The sequence below is a fragment of the Mirounga leonina genome, unplaced genomic scaffold, assembly GCF_011800145.1.
Source record: "Mirounga leonina isolate KUSES-001 unplaced genomic scaffold, KU_Mleo_1.0 Mir_174, whole genome shotgun sequence".
NCBI lineage: Eukaryota > Metazoa > Chordata > Mammalia > Carnivora > Phocidae > Mirounga > Mirounga leonina.
The window spans coordinates 54,967,293-54,982,941 of NW_023270451.1; the positions used below are offsets into that span (position 1 = coordinate 54,967,293).

Below are 15,649 nucleotides of genomic sequence, written 5' to 3' on the forward strand. Positions count from 1 at the left end.
TCTTTCTTTCTTTCTTTCTTTCTTTCTTTCTTTTTCTTTCTTTCTCTCTCTCTCTCTCTCTCTCTCTCTCTCTCTCCTCTCCTCTCCTTTTTCTTTCCTTTTTCCTTTCCTTTCCTTTTTCCTTTCCTTTCCTTTCCTTTCCTTTCCTTTCCTTTCCTTTCCTTTCCTTTCCTTTCCTTTCCTTTCCTTTCCTTTCCTTCTCCACTGAGAACAGATTTGGGGCCTGCTGACAAGGAGTGGCTATCTCAGAAGCTGGGATCATAGTAAATCAGTCAGATGAAAGAGGAGGTGTATTGTTGCCTCTTCAAAGACAACAATTCATCTATGTATCTCTTGCCAACATTTAAACTTTTAGAATCAAGTATTTCCAGGCATATTTTTTTTTTTGTAATTTAAAGCATTCAAACCATTAGCTAAGGCCTTTCTTTCTTTCTTTCTTTCTTTCTTTCTTTCTTTCTTTCTTTCTTTCTTTTTTTAAACAGCTCCTATTTAGTGTAATATGTTTTTTATTCTTTATTTAAGATGAAGACTAACCAATATAATATACCCATGTGAGCTAATGAACAATTAATTACATAATGTAGTTGAGGGGAGTAGTTATACTAACACCTTGGCAAACATTTACTGTGTACCAAGCCCTTTACCTGCATTTTCTCAGGGAATCTACACAGCAGTTGGATAAAGTAAGCACTACTATTAACTATGTAATAATCAAGGAAACTGAGACTTGAATGCATTCATTGTTTGAAATATACAGCTAGAAGATACCCTGTCAAGATTTGGACTCCAATCTTTTTGGTTTCTAGTGTTTTCTTGCATAATCACTTGTTTCTCAGTAAAAATGCCAAGATAAATGTAGGTGAAGAAATGAACACAATACCACAAATTGGTTAGGGCTGATAAAAGATACCTACAATGTAAGAAAGGAAAGGAATTCTTAATTAAGTTAAAGTAAATGTTAAGGTTCAAAGGATAGCTGTGTTTCCTGTAGATTTCTATACAACAGAGATTTGTTTGTATGGAAGTGTATAGCTCAATTATGTGGGAAAGCTTAAAATAATAGAAGAAAGGAAAAATAATGGGAATTTAAAGATAATTCTGTTATTATTTGTGCATTTGTTCCTATATGGAAATGGATTCTACTCATACAATTTTAAGTTCATGGGTTGTTCATTTCTTAATTCTCATGGTTAAATATAGCCTAGCATTTGTCATTAAATTAATGCTTTACTTATACATGATGCCACTATTTCAGGATGTTTTCAAATGTTCTTTTCTCTCCATTTTCCTACAGGCCTGTCTGCCATGTTGCAGCCCTACCCCTCCTCTCTCCACGGAGGTTTGTGACAGTGTTGTTAGTCAACTTGTAGTGATCAGGTTGAGAAAGGCCATATAACTCCCCCAAAGTGCAAAAGGAACAACAACAAACCATTCACAGGTAAAATATCTCTCTCCTTTGGTTCTCAAAGCCTGGCATTTTAGGCCAGAGACTTTACATGTATGCATCAGCACAGAGACATAGAACCTGAGTACTGTGGCTAATACTTTTTGGTGTGTGGTTTCAGCTTCTTATCAAATTAAAAAAAAATTTTTTTTCCTCCTCTGCTGGTAGAGGAGAAGAAAAGAATGGTTAGAACATTAAGAAAAATTTAAAGTAATAGTCATTTGTAAAAATGAAACAATGCAGATGTGCCCTGTTCTCCCCTCTCATGCCACAGTCTCATTCTTCAGAGGGAGTCTACCTTAATGGTTCATAAATACCCTTCTAGACTTCTAATAAACCAGCACAAGCTTGTAAGTTTCTTTTTATCACAAAAATGGAATCATACTGTACATCATTTGCAACTAGTTTTTCATTTACTCAAAGCTATGTGAGCCTCAAGCCTTTAAATGACTACATAGTATTAGATGATATGTGCAAAAATTTATTTTGTCATCACCTTTTTTATCCTAATTCAGGTTGTTTCCAGTTTTGCTATTAGAAACAAGGCTTAAATGAACATCCTCCTACTCTGATAGCTGGTGTAAATATTTCTATAGTGTAGATTTCTAAAAGTTCAATTACTGAGTGAAAGATACATGCATTTAACCCTTCCTGAAATATTTTCTTAATTGTTTGCTGCCAGAACAGTGTATAAGAGTCACCTGTTTTTGTCATATTCTCACCATCTGTACGTTATCAATCTTGAAAAATGTCAGTGCAACATGTGGAGCATGGCATCCTAATATTTAAACTTATATCTCTTTTACTATTAATGAGGCTGAATATCTTCTGTGGATTGTTGGTTTATATCTTTTATTCATAGGTATTTTGGGCTATTATCTTTTTATTCTGGATATACAAGCATTTTATACATATATATACTTATCAGTTAAATGTGTAAATCTTCTCTCTTAATCTGTCAGTTGAAGAATTATTTATTTAACATCTTTTACTTTTTCCCATCCATTCTCCATGAGCATGTTACTCAGTAGTAAAATAACAAAATATTAAGCAGCAGGACTAAAAAGGGAGGAGAAATAAGCTATAAAGATAATCTGTATGTTGTACAACAAAGTTTTGAGTAAGTGAATTGATTGTGTCTATCTAACACCAAACTAGCTGGTGAGCTTGGTTAATTTAGTAAAATATGAGATAATAATCACAATTGTCTCATCAAGTTTTTTTCTTAGCTAGAATTAAAACTCCTGAGGTTAGGGGCATTGTCCTTCTCTATACTACTAGTGCTTAGCAGAGTGCCTGTTACCTAGGTGGCCCTCAGTAATGATTGACAAATAAATGGAGTAAAAGAGAACCAGATAAACCAGTGGTCTTCTGTCAGAAACTCAAAATGGAAGAAAGACCTCAATGTGAGACAGGACTCCATCAAAATCCTAGAGGAGAACATAGGCAGTAACCTCTTTGACATCGGCCATAGCAACTTCTTTCAAGATACATCTCCAAAGGCTAGTGACACAAAAGCAAAAATGAACTTTTGGGACTTCATCAAGATAAAAAGCTTCTGCAAAGCAAAGGAAACAGTCAACAAAACAAAGAGGTAACCCACAGAATGGGAGAAGATATTTGCAAATGACACTACAGATGAAGGGCTGGTATCCAAGATCTGTAAAGAACTTCTCAAACTCAACACCCAAAAAACAAATAATCAAGTCAAAAAATGGGCAGAAGACATGAACAGACACTTCTCCAAAGAAGACATACAGATGGCTAACAGACACATGAAAAAATGTTCATCATCATTAGCCATCAGGGAAATTCAAATCAAAACCACACTGAGATACCACCTTACACCAGTTAGAATGGCCAAAATTAACAAGACAGGAAACAACAAGTGTTGGTGAGGTTGTGGAGAAAGGGGAACCCTCTTATACTGTTGGTGGGAATGCAAGCTGGTGTGGCCACTATAGAAAACAGTATGGAGGTTCCTCAAGAAGTTAAAAATAGAGCTACCCTATACTCAGCAATTGTACTACTAGGTATTTACCCCAAAGATACAGATGTAGTAAAAAGAAGGGGAACATGCATCTCAATGTTCATAGCAGCAATGTCCACAATAGCCAACCTATGGAAGGAACTTAGATATCCTTCAACAGACAAATGGATAAAGAAGAGGTGGTACATATATACAATGGAATATTACTCAGCCATCAGAAAGGATGAATACCCACCATTTGCACTGACATGGATGGAACTGGAGGAGATTATGCTAAGTAAAATAAGTCAAGCAGAGAGAGTCAATTATCATATGGTTTCACTTATTTGTGGAACATAAGGAATAGCATGGAGGACATTAGGAGAAGGAAGGGAAAAATGAGGGGGAAATCGGAGGGAGAGATGAACCATGAGTGACTATGGACTCTGAGAAACAAACTGAGGGTTTTAGAGGGGAGGGGGGTGGGGGGATGGGTTAGCCCGGTGATGGGTATTAAGGAGGGCACATACTGCATGGAGCACTGGGTGTTATACGAAAACAATGAATCATGGATCACTACAACAAAAACTAATCATGTATGGTGACTAACATAACATAATAATAATAAAAAAAAAGAAACCATAGCAATGCATTCTTTTAATGACTTTTAAACATTGGTAGTAGATATCATACTCATATAGCCAATATGATGTTTTAAGCCTATAATTCTTAGGTAGATGCATTTTTACCATTTTTTGCCAGTTTTAAGTAAGATTTTTTTGTAATATAAATTTGTAAGTCATTTTAAACATATCTGACTGCTTTGCTACCAGGTACTAACATTAATCCTTGTAATTGCCATTTAAAAGCATTACATTTTAGGGATGCCTGGGTGGCTCAATCGGTTAAGCATATGTCTTTGGCTCAGAATCCCAGGATGCTGGGATGGAGCCCGAGCCCCAAGTGTCCTGAGTGTGGGGCTCCCTGCTCAGTGGGGAGTCTGCTTCTTCCTCTCTTTCTGCCCCCACCCCCCCTGCTTGCATGTGCTCTCTTTCTCTCTCTCTCTCTCAAATAAATAAATAAATAAAACCTTAAAAAAATAAAACCATTACCTTTTAAATGCAAACATCCATATGGAATTCAAAGCAACTTAATACTAAGTGGATAGAACTCTTTTATTGACTTATTTTATTCTTCTGAGAAAACACTGGCATAGAGAAATGATGATTCAGGTGCCTGCGAAACATCATGAAGGTATTACCACACTGGAGAAAACCTACGTTTTCCTTAGAAAGAAAGTGATTTTGTTATTCCAGGGCCCACTTTTAGTTTCTTCTCCCTCATGATTCATGACATATCCTCAAAGGACATTAGTGACAGTCCTTGAACCTATAAATTATAGGTTGACCACTCTTGGCTTTTACTTTAGAAAGGGCAGTAGCAAAAGTCTTTAGTAAGTCAGCTTGATTGATGAAAATTTGGAAAAATTGCTGGTCTAACATTAACCACTTCAAAATAAAGTCAGGTAGTCAGGACTGTGCTATTATTCCTATGGCATTTAGCTTTGTTTGAAATGCCTGAACGTGTCGTTCTGTTCATCCAGAAATGTTTACTGAGCATCTACTATATGCCAGATGGTGGGCTAGGTCCTAGAGATTAAAGGCAATTAAGACGAAACATTGCTTTCCAAGGTTTCATGGTTTTACATACTGCATGGAGCACTGGGTATTATATGAAAACAATGAATCGTGGATCACTACATCAAAGACTAATGATGTGATGTATGGTCATTAACATAACATAATAAAAACAAATTAAAAAAAGGAAAACAGTGAAGGAAAACAGAAAAAAACTAATGATGTATTATATGGTGACTAACATAATAAAATAAAATTTAAAAAAAGTAATAGTAGCTTTACTGTTTTCATTAATGGTAAATAACATATTCAAATCAATTCCAAGAATAGACATAGATGCATATTAGGATATGGCCAGTTATTGTTCATCCACTGCAATAGGATGGTGCTGTATAGGAAGGACAGAAATCTGAAATTAGATCCAATAATTGGAGTGGAGCACGTGTTTGGGGTACAAAAAGAGTTGCAGGTGCTGGGAGGAAATCCAGCCTATGAGGCAAAAATGATATCTGAAATCTCTGGCAGTAAGTAGACACATGGCTGTTTCTGGAGAGTCTAACACAGTGATCAGTGAGAACATGCAGTGAGAGATAATTCAAGATCAATAATCTCACATGTCTGGGCAGGTAGGCAGTTGGCATCCAAGAAGTTTGCCAGCAAATCTTGAAGTGAGAAAGGCATGGTTTCAAAGTTGGATTGTAGGGGAAAGTTTAATCCTGGTCAGATGGAAAGGGAAAAGGGCGGAAAGAGTGTGGCATATTTCTAGTTCTAAGAATATTTTTAAGGTAGATAGTGAGTCATAATAGAACAAGGCAGAAAGCTGGTTAGGCAAACTGGGGCAAACACACCTCTAGGGGGAGCCTATGGCTCTTTTCTATTCTTGTACCCTCCACATGTCCCCAAACTCCCAGCTTCCAGACTGTGTACGTATTTCCCCCTTAAGGAGGAATGCTGTCGGGGATAGAACAAATTTAAGGGGCCTCGTCAGATCATAGTATTAGAAAGTAGAACTTTCAAAAGGATTAAGAACAGAACACAGATGGGCATGGATTCTCTTGTTTTTTCCTTCCAGAAATAATTAAGCATGAGTTTGTTCAAATTATCTGTGGCCATTTATTTTTCTCTTTTCAGATGCTTTTCTTTTCCCACAGGCCTGGAAGTAACTCCTTTTTGGAAACTGCACTCCCAGTTCCTCTTTCCAACAGCTGCCCCCATCAGCCATGGAGAGGCACAGTGGAGAATGCTTCCTATCTCTCCCTTGCTCCTTTACATTTTTAGCACCTAAGACCTAGCCTTGCATTCACAAGGCACTCAGCAAATTATTGACTAATTTTAGTGAATAGATAAAAACAGACTAAAGGTGAATTGTATAACTTTGGCTTTATGCTCTTTCATGGCTTTTGCAAAAGTTCCATGTCATAACCTCATTTCACATTTTGTGCCAGTAGTCTATTCAAGCATGGTATGTTTATGACATGCCTACTGAGTACCCAGAGGAGCTAGGTGTCTTCCTGTGTCATGAGTTTTTTGTTTGTTTGTTTGTTTTACCTAATTACAAAAACCCTTGAAAGTAGCTATTACCCTCAATTTTATATATAAAGAGGTTCATAGAGGCTAATTAATTAGCACCTTGTTAAATGGAAAGGATAGGATTAAAAGCATGGTCTTTATGACCTCAAAGTCCATTCTCTTTATACTATGTAAAACGAAAATATAATTTCCTTATCAGTACAGAAGAATCCTAAAAGAACTATGTTAGGCTTGGAAGTCAGAATTTTTTTTTTTAAAGATTTTATTTGTTTATTTGACAGAGAGAACACAAGCAGGGGGAGCGGCAGGCAGAGGGAGAAGCAGGCTCCCCACTGAGCAGGGGCCCTGATGTGGAGCTCGATCCCAGGACCTTGGGATCATGACCTGAGCTGAAGGCAGCCGCTTAACCGACTGAGCCACCCAGGTGCCCCTGGAAGTCAGAATTTTGAAGGCATTTAAAAGGGCACAGATAATGTTAAAGAGCAAGTCTGATGATACCTGGCTTCTTCAAAATATTATCTCTTTATATTAGAATTTTAAATTATGAATTATATATCATTAATAAAGTGACATTAAATTTTTTTCACTTAATTTTAGACTCTTTTAAGGCTTGAAAAAGAGCTCTCCTCCAGCACCTTCATTCCACAAATGTTAGCATTAAAAAGTGCTCTAATTTTACAAGTCAAGAAGCATAGGCCCTCTGAAGTTGTGTATTACCTAATTTTGCACCCCTGGTTAATGATAGAGTTGAGGAAGATAACTACTTAGGCATAACCGGAATGAGATGCATTGTGGAAGGTTTTAATTTTATTTATTATTTAATTATTTATTTTTATTTTTTAAAGATTTTATTTCTTTGAGAGAGAGAGAGAGAGAAAGAGAGAGAAGCACACATGCGGGGGGACAGGTAGAGGAAGAGTGAGATTGAGAAGCAGACTCCCCGCTGAGCAGGGAGCCCCCTGGGAGGTGGGATGTGAGGCTGGATTGAGGCTGGATGGGAGGCAGGATGCGAGGCTGGATGTGAGGCTCGATCCCAGGACCCTGGGATCATGACCTGAGGGGAAGGTAGACACTTAACTGACTGAGCCACCCAGGCGGCCCTGCATTGTGGGAGGTTTTTAAAAAGCAAATGATCTACTCTAATTTCTAGTATCATATGCAGCATGCATTCTTCTAATGAGTAATAAGTGTGAGGTAAGAAAAGCAAATTTATATTTTTGTAAGGCAGTAATCCAATAGATATTTAATCCCTGGGAAAATGTTAAAATGCTAACAGTTCAAAAATGGAAATATTCAGAAAACTAGTCAGGCAAAAGATAACATTATCAAATTAAACAGAGGTAGACTTGCTAAACTTTTTCTGTATATGATTTAAAATCACACTTCAAACATTGTAATAATATTTATTAAAAAATATGGGGAGGAAAGCAGAGAACAATAATACAATATAATAATTCAAAGAATTGAAGGCCTTTGAAAGAAAAAAAGGGAACTATTTTAAATTAATTCTGTCATTCTTTCCATAGATATAATTGAGTACCATCTCTATCTCTATGTCTGTATACCTCTGTATCTCTATATCTATATGGAAGGTTTACTTTCTAAGGAAATTAAACTGTGCTTCATATAGGTCATGCCAATGTAGGGTTATTACCAATTTTGAGAGTCATGGCACCATTATACCCTATTGTCATGAACGCTGGAAGTAGGTAGCAAGCATTAACTTTTTTTCTTTTTGTAAATGAGAAAATAGAGGAAATATTTAATCAATTGTAAAATTAATCCATAATTCACAATGATATTAACAATATAATTGTTAAGATAAATAAAAACTATAAAGAAGAATAAAGGAAAAGAATTTGATTCTATAGTTTTGAGGTTTCAAGACTAGCTGTCTGGGGCAAACATGACCATCAAAAGGGAGATTGGGGACAAGTGCTGGTTTTGGAAGGAGGGTGATGGGATCATTTTAGACATGTTGATTCTATGTAAAAGGGAGACACCCAAATGCAAATATTCAGTAAGAAGTATGGAAGATAGTAGGACAGAAGTTAGAGATTTGAGAATTAAATACACAGAAATGACATAGAAAGTGCCAAGAAAAAAAGACTTTAATTTTAAGGAAAATCTTAATTTGGGGTTGGAGTAGAAAGAGGACCATAAAAATAGGTAAAGGAGGTATTTTAAATAGAACGTTAAAGGTGAAAGTATAAAACAGGCTTACAGGAGAATCATTCAGAAGAGTCGGGGGGTCACATAAGAATAAAGGAGGAGAGCATTTCACAGAAGAATTGGTAAAATCTGAAGCAAGAAAGTGAACTAATACTTCAGAAATGTAATAATTAAGATGGGAAGTGGTCAAATCATGTTTGGAACCAGGCAGATTTGCCCAACATTTACTGGCTAAATGACTTTAATCGTACTGGGCTCTTTTTACTTATCTGTAAAATGGTGGTAATATATACTTCTTAGGATTATTGTTGACATTAGAGGTAATGTAAAGTATCTGCATGTAATTGGCATATAATAAAACATAACCAATATATTTTTGACCTATAGAAAAGTTTTCAGATTGTTTTAAGACAATCTAAAAGGTAAGGATAAAGTGTTTTTTTTTTTTTTAATAACAATTTAGTAGAAGAAACGGACCTGATAATTTAAAGGGAAATAATAGTAATTCCATAGGGAGAACAATGTTGTAGGTACTTGTTTCTTCCTTTCTTGACAGGGCTACAATTCTCTTTGGATGCACTCCATGAAGCCTGTGCTTCTGAGAGGAAGTTGACTTCACCCCCAAACAGACTTCGGTCTTGTTTGTCTCAGTCAGAGATTCCCAAATCTCTTGGTTCCCAGGGTTCTTAGTATCTAAGTAATTTAATCATAATGTCTCTAGGCAGAAAGAAATATCTAACAGCTCCAAACACAACTTCTCTAACCTGGAATCAGATTATACATCACCACCTTCATTACTTCAACCTTATTGATTTTTGTGCAGTTCTTGTTTTTTATTTTTACAATAACAACTGCTAAGAACCCAGCTTCTCAAAGGTCTGAGATCATTGAAAAGAATGTAATGGGTTGTAGAGTTGAAAGTGTGAATTATCTTTTTTTTTTTTTTTTAAGATTTTATTTATTTGAGAGAGAGAGAGAATGAGAGACAGAGAGCACGAGAGGGAAGAGGGCAGAGGGGGAAGAGGGCAGAGGGGGAAGCAGACCCCCCGCTGAGCAGGGAGCCCGATGTGGGACTCGATCCCGGGACTCCAGGATCATGACCTGAGCCGAAGGCAGTCGCCTAACCAACTGAGCCACCCAGGCTCCCGAAAGTATGAATTATCTTGAGTTAACAGTTTGTGTGGTATCCTGCAGATGTTGAATATTCCTGTATTGCCATCAAAAATATACTCAAGAGTGCTCAAGAGTGTTCCTTCATACAGTTTTGGAAAACTCATGTCTATGTGTAATTCTATACTCTTTGCCAGTGATTGGCTCAGGAGTAAGTATATGGCTTAATTTCAGCAACTAAGGCAGAAATAATGACTTTTTAAAAACGTAGATTTTGTTATTCATGTATGGTGAGGCCAATAGAGTGTTTATTTCACGGATACCAAAAGGAGGGGCTGGGGCGCCTGGGTGGCTCAGTTGGTTAAGCGACTGCCTTCAGCTCAGGTCATGATCCTGGAGTCCCGGGATTGAGTCCCGCATCGGGCTCCCTGCTCGGCAGGGAGTCTGCTTCTCCCTCTGACCCTCCTCCCTCTCATGCTCTCTGTCTCTCATTAAAAAAAAAAAAAAAGGAGGGGGCACATAGTGCCATGAGGGACCACATGGATTTGGTCAGGCAGAGGGAATGAGGAGAAAATGTGAACAAGAGGGAATGAGGAGAAAATGCGAACAGGAGCCTTTATTGTGGTTTCCATATGAAGGAACAGGCAAGGCAGTGTAAACAGGTTTAGAATTGGCTAGTCTGAATAATTCTGGTGGGCTCTGGGCATTAGGGCCTATCCTTAGTTGTCCTGTTCTGGCTCTGGGGTGATTAGGGCAGGGGAATAAAGGCCCTGAGTGTAAGAGCTCAATAAAAGAGATGATTGAGGGTAAAGGTCAGGATTGGTCGGTTTGTATATAAAAGGACACACTTGGAGGCCAGCCTTTTGCTATCTTCAGGAATTGGCTAGCACTCTCCAGGGTCAGCATTGTGCCAGATGGCAAAGCATCAGAAGCACATGATTAATACAATGACGCATCTGATGCTTTTACCTGGTGCTTCTGGTACAGCTTGGAAGTGTTCCCCTTTTCTTCCTTTGGAGGTGTGAGAATTGGAACTGATGCCACAGTCTTGCTACCACTCTGAGGATGAAGCTGGGACAGGGAGGTAGATGGACATCAGAGCATTGCAAGACAACAGAGTGGAGTAATTTGTATTTAGTTTACCCTGACCCTTGTCAGACTTTAGACTTTTACTTATGTGAACTAATACATTTTCTTATTGTTTGAATTAGTTTATTGTTGCTGTTTGTTATTGTTGTTTTTAGATTTCCTGTTACTCCCACCTGTGCTGTTCTAACATTTACAAAACCACCATGTGAAAACCCACAGGATCTATTTGGAAGGGATTAATTTTCGTTAGGAAAGGAGAAATTTTCCAAGTCTGCTTTTGGTGGTATTAAGATGTGTTACAGAGGTTTGTTGAATGCCCTCATGGAATAAAGGGAGAATGCAAGGCTTTTTATTTGCATTTGCATTCGACAGATAACCGAGTTTGCTGACCTAAGTGTAATATCCTTTTTCAAAAATCATTCTGAAATCTCTAAACACTGCTGGATAGGAGAAAGTTATGTAGCATTTCTATAATAATCTCCCAATTTCAATATTTCATACTGGGTAATGGAAATTCATATGGAGATGAAAAATAACTTACAGGTTTTAGTGTAGGAAAACTATTATTTTCATGTGACGAGATAGCTACCAGGGGACAATCTGAATCAAACCCATTTGTTCAGTTTATACTATATATATGGGGAAAATAATAATATTCCCCTCCCCCAAGATTCAGCAGTTATGTTAATAGCCCTGTTAAGTAGCATACCTAGAAGTGTATACGTGTGTATGTGAATTTGTATGTGTATGTACACATAAACACTTCATTTTTTTATTGAAGTATAGTTGACTCACAATGTTACATTAGTTTCAGGTACACAACATAGTGATTTGACAAGTCTATGTATTATGCTATGCTCACCACATGTGTAGCTACCATCTGTCAGCATACGACAATTACAATACCACTGACTATATTCCCTATGCTGTACTTTTATCTCGGGTCACTTTTTCATTCCATAACTAGAGGTTTGTATCTCTCACTCCTCTTCACCCATCTGCCCATTTCCCACCCTCCTCCCCTCTGGTATTCATAAGTCTGTTTCTGCTTTTTGTTTATTCATTTGTTTTTTAGATTCCACATATAAGTGAAAGCATATGGTATTTGTCTTTCTCTGACTTATTTCACTTAGCATAATACCCTCTAGGTCTGTTATCACAAATGGCAAGATCATATCCTTTTTTATGACTGACTAATATTTCACTGTGTGTGTGTGTGTGTGCATGCACTTGTGTGTACACCACATCTTCCTTATTTGTACTTCTATTGATGGACACTTGGGTTGCTTTCATATCTTGGCTACTGTAAATAATGCTGCAATAAACTAGGGGTGCATGTATCTTTTCAAATTAGTGTTTTCATTTTCTTTGGGTAAATACCCAGTAGTGGAACAATTGGATTGTATGATATTTCTATTTTAATTTTAAAGATTAAATTTTATTAAATTAATGCATTCACATGTTTTTTAAAAAAATGCTACCAAGGGGTGCCTGGGTGGCTCAGTCGTTGAGCGTCTGCCTTCAGCTTGGGTCGTGATCCCCGGGGTCCTGGGATCGAGCCCCGCATCGGGCTCTCTGCTCTGTGGGGGGCCTGCTTCTCGCTTTCCCACTCCCCCTGCTTGTGTTCCCTCTCTCACTGTGTCTCTCTCTGTCAGGTAAATAAAATATTAAAAAAAAAATACTACCAAAAGTGATTATAATGAAAAACAGTATATTCCTTTATTTACATCCAGTTTCAGTTTTCAGGGTTAACAGCTTTTAGCTCTTTCTTCCTGTGATTGCCATGTTTTTCTATATAATATTTTTACTGTTGTGTTATTTGGTGACTTGTTTTAGTTTCTGTATAGTGACTTTTTATGATTTGCATGTTTAACCTCCTTGGACTTACACTTCCCTTCCCATATCCTCCTAATGTAGTTCTTTCATTCCTTTGAGTTATCAATAACATCATTATGACAATGTAAATATTGTTTGTTAAGAAGTATAGTAAAGTTGCACTAAATAATTGCCTTATTTTTATTTGCCTAATTTTTTACACATATATTCTTATTTTCCATATACTTCATTATATCATTTAGCATATCATCTCTTTGTCAGATCTGTATTTTTCCTATGAATCTGACAGAGATTTTCTTCTTCCTGATTGAGTTCAGACTTGTCACTTTCCGGGCCTGTTGTGCAGTACTGCTGTCAAGCTGTAGGGTTTCTTTCCATTCTCCCATCATTTCCTGAATCCTATGTCCTCTACTTTCTAGGTTTTCTCTCACTTTTTGCTAAAGCACATCCTCCAAGAGAGGTAGTTGCAAGGTAGTTCTACCATAGTAAAGATATCTTTTATTCTGCTTTTTTAAAAAATATTTTATTTATTTATTTGAGAGAGAGAGAATGAGAGAGAGAGCATGAGAGGGGGGAGGGTCAGAGGGAGAAGCAGACTCCCCGCCGAGCAGGGAGCCCGATGCGGGACTCGGTCCTGGGACTCCAGGATCATGACCTGAGCCGAAGGCAGTCGCTTAACCAACTGAGCCACCCAGGCACCCCTTTTTATTCTGCTTTTGAGTTGGGTTTAGTTCGAAAAAAATTCCTCTAGAATTTTGGTCATTCTCCATTTTCTTTTGACATTCAGTGTTGTAGAGAAATCTCATACCATTCTGGTTCTCTGGTAACTTGTCCTGAAATTTTTCATTAATTATTATTATTATTATTTTTTAAGCTTTTATTATTTATTTGACAGCGAGAGACACAGTGAGAGAGGGAACACAAGCAGGGGGAGCGGGAGTGGGAGAGGGAGAAGCAGGCTTCCGGCTGAGCAGGGAGCCCAGTGCGGGGCTCAATCCCAGGACCCTGGGATCATGACCTGAGCCGAAGGCAGACGCTTAATGACTGAGCCACTCAGGCGCCCCCATTAATTATTTTTTATTGTATCCAACTGTCAGATCCTTCTATTTTATCTAAGCCATGGTTGATTTGCTGTAACCATCTAACTGATCTCTCCATATGCCACTGATTGTTTTCAACATGGTAGTCAGACCTGTTCCTTTACAACTCAAATCTTACCATGTTATTTATTTTTTTTACAAAACCCTCCTTGGCTTACCATCTCAGAATAAAAGACCTCATGTGATCTGGCCCTCATTTTTTCCCCATTCCACTTCTTGCTCTTTCCTTTTCTGCCACACTGTCCTTTTTCCATTGTCACTTTTCATTTGACTACCATGTTTAAAATTTGTTCAGTTCTTGTATGTTCATTCATCATTTTCTGTCTTTATTTTTCCATTTCATATATTATATATCTTACATTATTTATTTTCAGCCTTTCCCCCTATGAGAATGTAAATTCTGCAATGGCAGGGATGTTAGTCTATTATTTCTTCCCTGTTGTATTCTTTTTTTAAAATTTTGTTTTAAAGATTTTATTTATTTATTTGTCAGAGAGAGAGAGCGAGCATGCACAAGCAGGGGGATCAGCAGGCTCCTTGCTGAGCAACGAACCTGTTGCGGGACTTGATCCCAGGACCCTGGGATCATGACCTGAGCTGAAGGCAAGTGCTTAACCAACTGAGCCACCCAGGTATCCCTTCCTTGTTGTATTCTTTTTTTTTTTTTTAAGATTTTATTTATTTATTTGAGAGAGAGAATGAGATAGAGAGAGAGAGCATGAGAGGGTCAGAAGGAGAAGCAGACTCCCCGCTGAGCAGGGAGCCCAATGCGGGACTCGATCCTGGGACTCCAGGATCATGACCTGAGCTGAAGGCAGTTGCTTAACCAACTGAGCCACCCAGGCGCCCCCCTTGTTGTATTCTTAATACCTAGAAGAGTGATGACTTACTGTAGAACTGCAGTAAATATTTTTGATTAAATGATAAAAAAAAGTTAAAAATCATAAGTAAGAAATAGAGGTAAAGCAGGAGATATAAACACCAGCACAACTAGTGAGGAACACTAATGCAGCGAGTGCAAAACTGGGCAAGTAGAATAAATGGGTTGCATAGTTTTCATTGTGTTATGGTAACAAGCATAAATTTTATCACAGGAAACAACCTTTATTCCTGGATTTTCTGAGAAAAATTTGCCATGAGAAATTTTACATAAGGGCATGGGCTAAATTTAATAATTATAACAAAAAACTTTCCCATGTTATTATTATTATTATTATTATTATCTCAAAATCAATTTTGTCTAATTTAAAACAATTCTTTAGGAAGTGAGAGTACCATTGTTCTGGAGAGGTAGTTTAATATAAGGATAAAGTCTGAAGAATCCAAAGAATAAGTATTTGTCTACCCTTCAGAATGTCTTTCTCAAAATTAGCTATTTCAGCCAAGCTTTGGAAAATAGTCAGATAGCAGGTTAGTCATGACTGAGGTCTCTAGTGAGAATTGAAGTGCAGGTGATCTCTGTTTGTAATTGAAAGGAGATTCACATCCTCTAGATATTTGTATGAGTGGCCAAGAAATTTTGTGGAGGAAAAGACTTTTGTGTTTTTGCATAAATCTGTGGGAATGACCTGCTTAAATCTGTGGGAATGACCATCTGGGTGGGGGGACAGGGAACTTTTTGTTGTTGTTTCTTTTATAGAAAGCAATATTTGATCTGAAAAAGAACCCACAATGAAACTTGCTTGAAGTCCCAAGCTTCTGCACACAATAGCCAAGTCAGAAGCACAAATTTGGGAGCCACTGGTATATAGGTTATAGGTAT

The 15,649-nt window shown here is 37.4% G+C and overlaps 1 long non-coding RNA gene across 1 annotated transcript in view; it reads left to right on the top strand.

Moving 5' to 3' along the window:
* LOC118020995 overlaps nt 1-15,649 on the top strand; it is a 187,126-nt gene that overhangs the window by 42,718 nt on the left and 128,759 nt on the right. Inside the window, exon 3 of the long non-coding RNA XR_004682071.1 lies at nt 1,295-1,438. This is a non-coding gene — a long non-coding RNA (uncharacterized LOC118020995). The remainder of the gene's footprint in view (nt 1-1,294; nt 1,439-15,649) is intronic.